Source organism: Centrocercus urophasianus, unplaced genomic scaffold (genome assembly GCF_019232065.1).
Source record: "Centrocercus urophasianus isolate 14NV4802_14NV808 unplaced genomic scaffold, USGS_Curo_1.0 seq_11, whole genome shotgun sequence".
NCBI classification, from domain to species: domain Eukaryota; kingdom Metazoa; phylum Chordata; class Aves; order Galliformes; family Phasianidae; genus Centrocercus; species Centrocercus urophasianus.
In genome coordinates this window covers 24922574-24932597 of record NW_024884253.1, presented here as the reverse complement: position 1 = coordinate 24932597, position 10024 = coordinate 24922574, and positions in this window count along the sequence as shown.

The following is a 10024-nucleotide window of genomic DNA, read 5'->3' as shown; positions in this document are numbered from 1 at the left end:
ATTATCTGCATGACTCTTTAGCTTCAGGCTACACAACAGCACATCTCAGTCTTCAACTGAGAATGTAATATGATGCAGAAATGAAGTCCATTTCTTGCTGAGTAAACAGAAATATAAATATATATGATGTCAACGCCTCAGAATTATGGCATTCAGGCATTGCGGATTTGAGAACAGGGAAGTATCTCTCCCTCTTATAAACATACACATGCACACACATTTAAAAAATAGAAAAAGATCACCTTTTTAATAGTTGAAGCTACACTTCTTAAACTGTAATTGTAACCATAGGTTACAGCCCAGGACATCCCATACTGATTTAATGGAGAACTAGGAAAGTTTTTATTGCTCTATCACAAAGCACGGAGAATCTTACACTATTACTTTAAAAACCATTTTCAGAGAAAGTTTCCTTTAGTTCATCAAGAATTTGGAAGAATTGATTAGAAAGAAGTAATACAAATCTTATTTCTGTATGTAGGCTTCTTTATTTAGTAAACATAGTAATACAGAAGGAAAAGAAAAAAGTAAAAAAAAAAAGCTATTTTGTGTGATTCTCTTGCACTGCTTCTACTACCTTGCATTTCTTAATATGTTATTTCCCACTCCAATTTCTGACCAACACTTTCCAGTCCCCATCTACAATGCAAACTACTACAATAAAGACAGCAAGGGAGCTACACTGTCTAAAATGTTCATTTTTCCATATGGCTTACAAATTGCATTTAAAAATGGTTATGAGCAGAACATAACAATCAACGGATCCAGGATTCAGAAACCAAATTCATGCACTTCAGCACAGTTGTAAGAATACTTTTCCTGTGCTGATAATTCAAACCTCCTTACTTGAACAGAACAAATCATCTGGCTTTCTGCCAAGAATTTTATGAAGTGATTTGAAGGGGAAAGAATCTGTTCTCCACCCTAAGTCATTCTGTGCCAGGGAAGATACGCAGCTGCTATTGCTACGGTCTGTGTATACTGTCAGCTCAGAAAGAAAGAAGGAGTTGCAGCTTACACGATTATGTTGATGACAGTAGTTCTTCAGACTATGGAAAGGACAGCATCAGCATTGACTGGATCTTTTTCATACCAACTTTCTAGGTACTTGCTCAGGACAGATGTACTAGGCAACAGTTACATTTCATTTAAGAATAAGCAACAGAATCAACAGACTAAAATGGGAACTGGGATGTCAAACATACAAGTCCTAATAAATTCAGGTTTTTCTGCAGAGAGTACAATTTAAACTGCTCTTTCTAACAAATCAGTCTCCGTACTAGTATATATATCACCTACAAAAATATATATGATCATAGATAATCTCTGACAATACCTGTAGGGGAAGTCTAGATCACAGAATCACTATTGCAAGCATCATTAACTTACTAATGATCTCTCAATTTGTTGAATAGCAGAACATGAGGCAATGAGCTATCTTTCTTGTTCTTCCATGCAATTCTCAACAGGATGTTGCGTTCACGCTCTGAAATGGCTAAGCCATTCCAGGCCAGTTTGTTCAATAAGATTATCATGACTATACTCCTCTGCCTAGATTTTCAGTGGCAGATGAAAAACAGAACCAGGATCAATCTTCTGCTCAGCTCTGATCTTTATGAATCTTTCATTCTCATCGTCTGCTGTAGCTCAGGCTTGAAGTCTTGCCATCTGCTCACAAACAGATGTGAGCAACATTGTACATGGATAGGACTGCAGTGTTTGAAGCACTTCCCCTGAACAATCACGCTTTTCTGCAGAGATGATCATTTGTGTCCATGCTAGATACGGAAGGTTTATAGAATAAATGATATCAGAATATGGTCTTAAGACTCGATCTGGACCAATAGTCAGTTGACAACTGTAGAGACTCCTACTCTATTTCGATCAGTTCCAGCATAACTTTAAAAATAATCCAATACCTTATTTGTCCTATGTATATTTATGTATATTAAAGCTAATATTGTGCAACTTCATTTTCTTTCATACTTGACAATGTGATGCATTCCGTTTTTAATAAGTATGCCTAAGTTACACAGTATATTTAACTTTTCAACTATTCTACTTACGACCAAAACAGCAGATCCAAAGTACATGAACAGAAGGATAGCTGGCCATCAATTATACTTGCATCGGAACTATAAAGCTGCTAACATGAAAATTAATATAAAGGTTTACATAAGTGATAAGACAAAGTCCAGCGACGTGCTGGACAACTGGTGGATGTATGGTGCAATAAAAATCTCAGGAAAAAAATAGCAGTAGCACATATAAGGCACTCAACAGTTTATATGACACAGAAACTGATCTCAAACACAGAAACTTATTAAATATATTGAGATATCTTCTGACTGACAAAAAGAAAAACAAGTCAAAAGGCAAGACAAATCTCCCAAAGATTCCAGATAAAAGTTTTCATATTGAGGACACACACAGAGAAACGTTTGACTACCTGTCAGTGTTAATGCAAACATCTCAGACACAGAACTAATTCACTGACAATCCCATTTTTGTGTGCAAGCCAGGAAATAAACATCCTTTCCTCCCATTAGCTTTGGGCTTCTGCAGGCATACAAAGAATAAAAAAGAAAAAAAAGTGAATTTATCTGTCATTTTGCAACAGATAACTGCAATTAATTTGTCACAAGACTATTGACATGTGCCATTTTTATAGTGTAAATTATCTGCTAAAATGAAACTTTAAAGTTTTGAGCCTTTTGGAAGAGAAAGGCCTGAAGCAAAAATCTTGACAAGAATTTTCAAGTACAGTCTTGTGAAAAAGTAATTATCCCAAAATATCTGTTCAATATCGTTTTTATACCCAAGTGTGGCTCTCACCCTGGGGATGGTCGAATCTGTTGTCACCAGAATCTGCTGTCACTACCAATCTTCCTGAGATCTTGCTTTGCTTTATCTTAACACTGATGTCCAGCAGTGGCACAGTGCAGTCAAAAAATATACCATACAAAGCAACATGAGTTTTCTATGTGTTCTAACTTGTTACTTCTAACATGTGTGTATCAGCAACTCAGACTGAGCTTGAAAAGCAGCAGGAAGCAATGGAAGGCCTTGGATAAAATTATGGCCATACTTTCTTGTTTTACAAATTATGAAACTTAAATGTTCTCATCTTGTTAGAATTATTTTAAAAGTATGTACTACAATTTTTATTCATTTTGTGCAATGTTGTTCTCTGAAACTTCTGTATGTGCATGTACACTTATGCACACAAATGCACATCAACATTTTCTGTTGTTCTCACATCAGCTAGAAAGTGTGGGAGCCAAGACTCGGTCAATCACTGTAAAGGAAATTTAAAAATGTTGCAATGGAATGCGTTCAAAAGATTTTGAGTAAAATTCATTAAAATCAAACAAAGCAAAGTTTATGCATTTCAAACTAAATTAAATCACCACTTCTTTGGGACTGCATTCTCTTAATACTTTAGAGCACAAAAGGCAAAAGAGAGCACTCAAATAGTTACAGGCCAGATCTAAACTCATGAAAATTGTTTATGCCTATAGCAATATAGCCATAGAATTCAGTTGAGTCCTACATGAGCAGTGTTTACAACCTCAAAATGCACTAACAAAAACCAAAAAAGGAAAAATAACCAACAACAAAACCAAACTAAAAAAAAAAAAAGAAAAACACAAAACCAAAACAACAAACAAACCAAAAGCCAAGCAAGCTTGAGGATGGCAGAGTCTGGGGACAAAAGCTGCCTTTTCTCTGGGTGAAGCAGACAAGGAAGCCACACAAACTCTGCCCTAGGTAAAAAATTACGAAAACTCAGTTAAAATTATTCTCTTAAAAAGCTTCCCTCCGGTCAAGCAGATTGTAATGGAGTTTTGAAAAAAATGTCTCATTTAATATACACATATCTTGTACATAGAATTGAATCATTTAGCTTTTACAAAACTAAAGGGTATTTATCCTTTATCTGCTTCATGGAATACCAATACTGTTACAAACATGTAGAAACCAATGGAGGCAAAACAAAAAAGATTAAGCTTATTTATGGCAAACATTATGACTTTTATAGATGTATGAAAACCTGTAACAGACTCAAAATTACTCTAAATAGTATGTTATACTATTTTCTTGCTTAAAAATTCAATAAATTATTTTTAGAAGTATAATAAAAGTACCATGAAAGCTGATGTAATTCATAGTCCACCAACGGGAAAAAAAAAAAAAAGGCAATATTCCCAATGTCAGTATTCAGCGGGAGCAGAGTTAGAACCTCTGGAGTGAGTACGTTGCTGTGTATCTGTGAGCTGTTTATGGAAAAAATACATATATGAAAAAAACCTGCATCTGTTCTTAGAACTGCCTACAGTGTCCAACTGCAACAGCCAGGATGCAAGGAAGAACTGCCATGAGAAGTACTTAACCAGCAGGTTGCAAAGTACTGATCAACAATGATAACATTTTCTTAGAAACCTGACATGTAAGTTTATTGATGGCAGATAATACCAACTTCTTTGAGCACATTTCAATAACACTCCAGGTTGGCAGAAGCTTAGAAGTTCTGCCATCACTATTATCACAGACTTCACTCTCTGATCTTCATGATTTACTTTAAGAGCTCTTTAAGGTATCAGAAGTTGGAGTGTCTGACTAATAAAAAAGATCTATTCAAATTATTATAATGGGAGGCAACCACATGAAGCCTCCTCATTTTGAATAACATAAGCTCATGGAAACAAAACAGTGGATGCTATTGCAGTAAAGTATGCTAGTAAATGCAACTGCATAAAGTCATGTCATAGCTTACTTACCAAAGCTTCATTTATAGAATCATAGAACCACCAAGATCAGAAAAGACCTCTAAGATCATCTAGTCCAACTGTCCACCTACTACCAATTTTGCTCACTATGTCCCTCAGTACAACATCTAATCATTTCTTGAACATCACTAGCAATGGAGACCTCACCACTTTCCTGAGCAGTCTGTTCCAATATCTCACTCCTCCTCCTGAGAAGAAATTTTTCCTAACAGCCAACCTGAACACCCCCGATGCAACTTTGAGACCATTCCCTCTTGTCCTACAATTAGTTACCCAGGAGAAGAGGCCAGCTCCCACCTCATAGCAGCCTCCTTTCAAGCTGTTGTCAAGAGTGATAAGGTCTCCCCTGAGGCTCCTTTTCTCCTTTCCCAGTTCCCTCAGCTATTCCTCAAAAGATCTTCATTGCCCTTCTCTGGATGTGCTCCAGGGCCTCAATCTCTTTCTGGTAGTGAGGAGCCCAAAACTGAATGCAGCACTTGAGGCGTGTCTCTCTAACCAGCTGCATCAGAAGGTTATATTCCACACATTCTAGAAGCCTCCTATACTGTTTCTTCCATGCTGTATTGTATTTTCACCATATATAGAGAAAGCTGAAATCCTCCATGAGAACAAGGGCTGGTGATTGCATAACTTCTACCAGCTGCTCATAGAATGCCTTGTCCATCTCTTCATCATGGTTAAGTGGTCTACGACAGATCCCCAGGATATCATCCCTGTCAGCCTTCCCCTGATCCTTATCCAAAGAGACTCAACCTTATTATTACAAGCCTTGAGCTCAACACTAAAACACTCTCTAGCACAGACAGACATGCCACCACCCCTCCTTCCTTGCTTACCCCATCTGAAAAGCTTATTGCCATCCACTGCAGCACTTCAGTCATGAGAGTGATCCCACCCTATTTAAGTAAGCTTGTCTGGTGCATGATGGCTTCCACTGCTCTTGTGTGTTGCCTATTCTGCATGTATTGGTGTAGATACACTTCAGCGGAGATATTCGTTTCTCCCCTGACCCCAAAATTGTTCCCTCAGGCTCATCTCTAGATGGCCTGGCTTTATCCCATTCCCATTCACACCTAGTTTAGGGCCCTCTCAAAAAGCCCTGCCAGTTCCTGGGCTAGGATTTGTTTTCCTCTTTGAGACACATGAGATACAACTGCATACATCAGACCAGGCACTGAGTAAATTTTTATCATTCTTACACAGAATCTATCATTTCAGTGTGTGAACTTTAACACTGCTTCTTAAAAAGAGCAACTTCCACAACTTCCACTCTGAAACAGTGGTTATCAGCCTAAAAGTAATCATATCAGTGTAGATTTTTCCTTCCATTGTTTTTAGATCACTCTGTGCTATAGAATCACAGCAGGTAAGAAGCAGTTACAGTTACAGTTAATTTAAATCTCTCTGAACCTTTTTCTTACCAAGAACAAGGCAGTTTTGTATTTAAACAAATTCTTGCCAAAAGTATTAAGACATTGATCAAAATGCCTGCCTTTCCACTCAGACCTATTCAATCTAATCACATGTGCTCTAAATATTCTTTTATCTAAGTGTCTCTCAGCAAATCAAATGTGTTATTGCAAAAGTCTTCAAAAGGTGTGGGCCATGCCTTGAACAAACATTCCATCTAGCTGTTCAGTCTCGTCCTTAAGCTTTGGGTTCCTTGGAAATAACTCTGGAAACAGTTAAGTTACTGAAACATTACAGCTATTTACTCAACAGCTCAGAGTAGCGTGAACTCTACAACCCTGAACTGGATTCGAGACCTAGCAGGAAAACATGATAATAAACAGGAAATAAAAAAACTAGACAGTTTCTTCTCATGTGAATTAAGTGTGAAGCAAGCTGCTGTACTCCATATCCAGTTGAACAATTTTACGAATGTCACATACATTTTCAGACTTGGGATATTTAAACTTCTGTTTTATAAGAACAGTACGAAGCCAACTGCAGGTGGTAAGTGTAGTTTACTAGTGGCCATTATGGACTGAAATTGTCTGAGTAGACCACATACTGCTTTGAATAAGAAACAAACAAATAATAGGCGCTATCTTACTCAAGCAACTGCGTTAATAAGAAACAAACAAATAATAGGCGCTATCTTACTCAAGCAACTGCGTTAAGGATTAATATCAGAATCCTCTTTGTAGCCATCCTGGACTTCCAGTTCCAAAGGAAAATAGGAATGTCCATATTGTTCTTAAATACCACCTAATGAATGGTATCAGACACAACTTACCCCTGCAGGAGACAAAACAAAACAGCTCACTAGGCAAATTAAGCTCATCTGATGTTTCTGTTGTTGCTTGGAAGCAGGACAATTCTTGAATTCCCATATTATGAAAAATAACAAATTTTGCAAATGCCAGCTCAGAGTAATAGATCACCATTTTACTATTTTTCTGTGCAAAATAAACAGATGCAGTCTTATATCACAACAGTTTTAAGTAAGATTTCCAGTGCTGGAGAAGTTACTGCAGTTACTGTAACCATAGCTACACACACTGGGAAAGTGGGAGAAGGATTTTAAAGCAGAGACAATAACCAAACCATGTAACAGTTTGGGGGGTTGGAAGGGACCTTAAAGTTCATCTGTCTCCAACCCCTCTGCTGTGAGCAAGGATGAGTTCCACTAGATCGAGTTGTGCAAAGCCACGCAGGCATAGTCAGAACCACTGCTGCCATACTAGTGGTTAGGTTCAGTTTTAGCAAGATGTTGCTTTTGTTTACATGTTGAGCTGGACAATATGTGGAATGTACCATTTCACATACCGATAGACCAAGCTCTCTGCTTTTCTAGCAGATTTAAAGTATTACAATATTTTTTAATTCTAGGCTTTGTTTTCTTTGAAAATAAAAACAAGAGCACAGCTGCCTATCAGTAATGAGCCTCTGAAATGCTACAGATAAAACATACTTCCAAAACATTATTCACCTGTATTATAACGAAGTGATAACAAAATATAGGAGCTCTTACAAGGAGTGTTCTGCTCCTTGATTTTACTTACAGTATGTAGATACATTTTAATTTGAACTTCAATATCTGTAGCTCTTAATCAAGATAGTGAGGCCCCTCGCCCACTATCAGAATACTCAATCAATCAATGGACTAAATACTGGAAAACTGCCAGGAACACAGCCACCTCACTGGATGTGGTAACATTAAGATGTTTATTCCTCCCATGCACTGTCTGGACTGCTCAAGCAACTCAAAATGGATCTTGTACACTAAGTAAAGAGACAGATATTGCTGATCAAAAGCAAATGCTAAGTGTAGTGCACATCTACATTTTGCAGAAGCAAAAGTGGGAAATTCAGTGCTGGAAAAGGTATCCATAGCTAATCAGAATCTAGAGGCTTCTCCAAGGTATAGATGCCAGCAACTGCATTAACTTATCAATTAAAGTCCTCCACAGGGAGAAGACCTTGGTCTTGGTCTCTGCTGCCAGAACCCTTCTTTGTATTCAACAGTAAAACAGCTGAAATAATTTTGGCTGGCTGCTGAACAATCCAGGCTAATGAAATATTCTAACCAGCATAATTTTAAGGCATGAACTTGCAGGACTGAGACACTGGAACTCAGATGAAAACAAGCCCTGCAGCCAACAGATTTTAGACCTCTGGAAAAATATTAACACGTTTGTGCTAGCGGATCAAAGAAAAAATGATTTCCCAAGGCTGCCTTGGCAAAAGAAACGAAAACTGAACACACATTTCTCATGGCCTAGCCCAGCATTTCCATCAGAAGACTCTTTTAAAAAGATTTATTTCCCAGATAATCTTACCAATAATGATCTGTTTCTTACTCCCCCCTCCACCATGAGTTGGTCAAATTATCATGCCCTAAAAAAGACTGTTCTTTGATTGTGCTAAGGAATCTAAATGCAATCTTTTTTTGTAGACCACATTTTCTGGATGCCTGATAAAATCTGCTGATTTGCTCTGGACTCTTTCCAATTAGTACACATCTTCTGAAGTGCAACAATTCAGATCAGTTTTGGGCACAGCACCAGGCTCATTACTGAGAATGATGATTATTAAAAACTCTCAAAACATATCAGTATGGGCACTTACAGAGTACACAAGATAAATGTAAAGAAAGATCAAGAAAACCTTTTGGAAATGCAAGTATCCCAAAAGAGTTCTATCACCTAGTGAAGCTTGATGGAAAACAAAGTCTAATTGTTATTCAGATGCTACTTGAAGTCACAAAAAGAGCAAATAGTTGACATATTTTGGCAAAGCCAGACAGCAGACAAAATGGGAACAATGATTGAGTTCTAGTGAAAGAAAAAGAGCCAGTCTGTCTTTACAAAACCAGGAATCAGAAATATACAGACCGATATCAAAAGCTGCCATGAGCCTAAGAAAATAAAATAACATAATCTCTTGGTATTCTGAAGTCAATACAGAATGTCCAACTCTACAAAAATCTTGTCTGAAGACAGCATTGTATTTATTTTAAGTACCATGTCTGCACCTGAAGGGGGGGGAGGCTGTATTTAGAAAGTATTTGCTAACATTTACAAAGCTAATACTATCTGCAATAGATTGATTTTTAAAAGATTAAATGTAGGGCAGATGAAGCTATATTTTATCTAGATATGTTGGGAGCAGTTTCTCCTTGGCTAAGAAAAATGATGCTCACTCTCAGCTCAATGGCTTCTCTTTCTGTAACACAGTGACTTATGAATGTAAGCATAACATGCCAAAATTTCGGAAAATAATCTATCAGTTCTCTGTTACCGATGAAATCCATCAACTTAATGGAAGTTATAAGTATTTTAAATGGACATGTATGTTTTTATACATTCATGGTGCCCATTTATACACTAATATCCACCCACTCTCCACTGTCAGGCAAGCTATTACAACGTTAATATGAAAAAAAACATTCAACAATGAAGGGATCCTATCTCAGAAAGAGGACTAGATAATAGCCAAACTATTGGTCAGCAGAAGAAAAACTTGTTCTGTGGAAAGAAAACCCCTTGTCAAGATCAAACTTAAGCTGCAGAACAAAATCTGAAATGCTTTTTGTCTTCTGAAGACAATGGTAAAGAATGGCTACTTCCTGCACACATGTAGTATTACATTTAGTAGCCTATATAAAGATATGAGTTATTATTACCAATAATAAGAAAAACAGTTAGGATTGCTTTTTGCCATATTAATACATTAATTAATAATTAATTAATAATCTCGTTCCTGCTTTCTTCCAAGCTGCAAGCTAT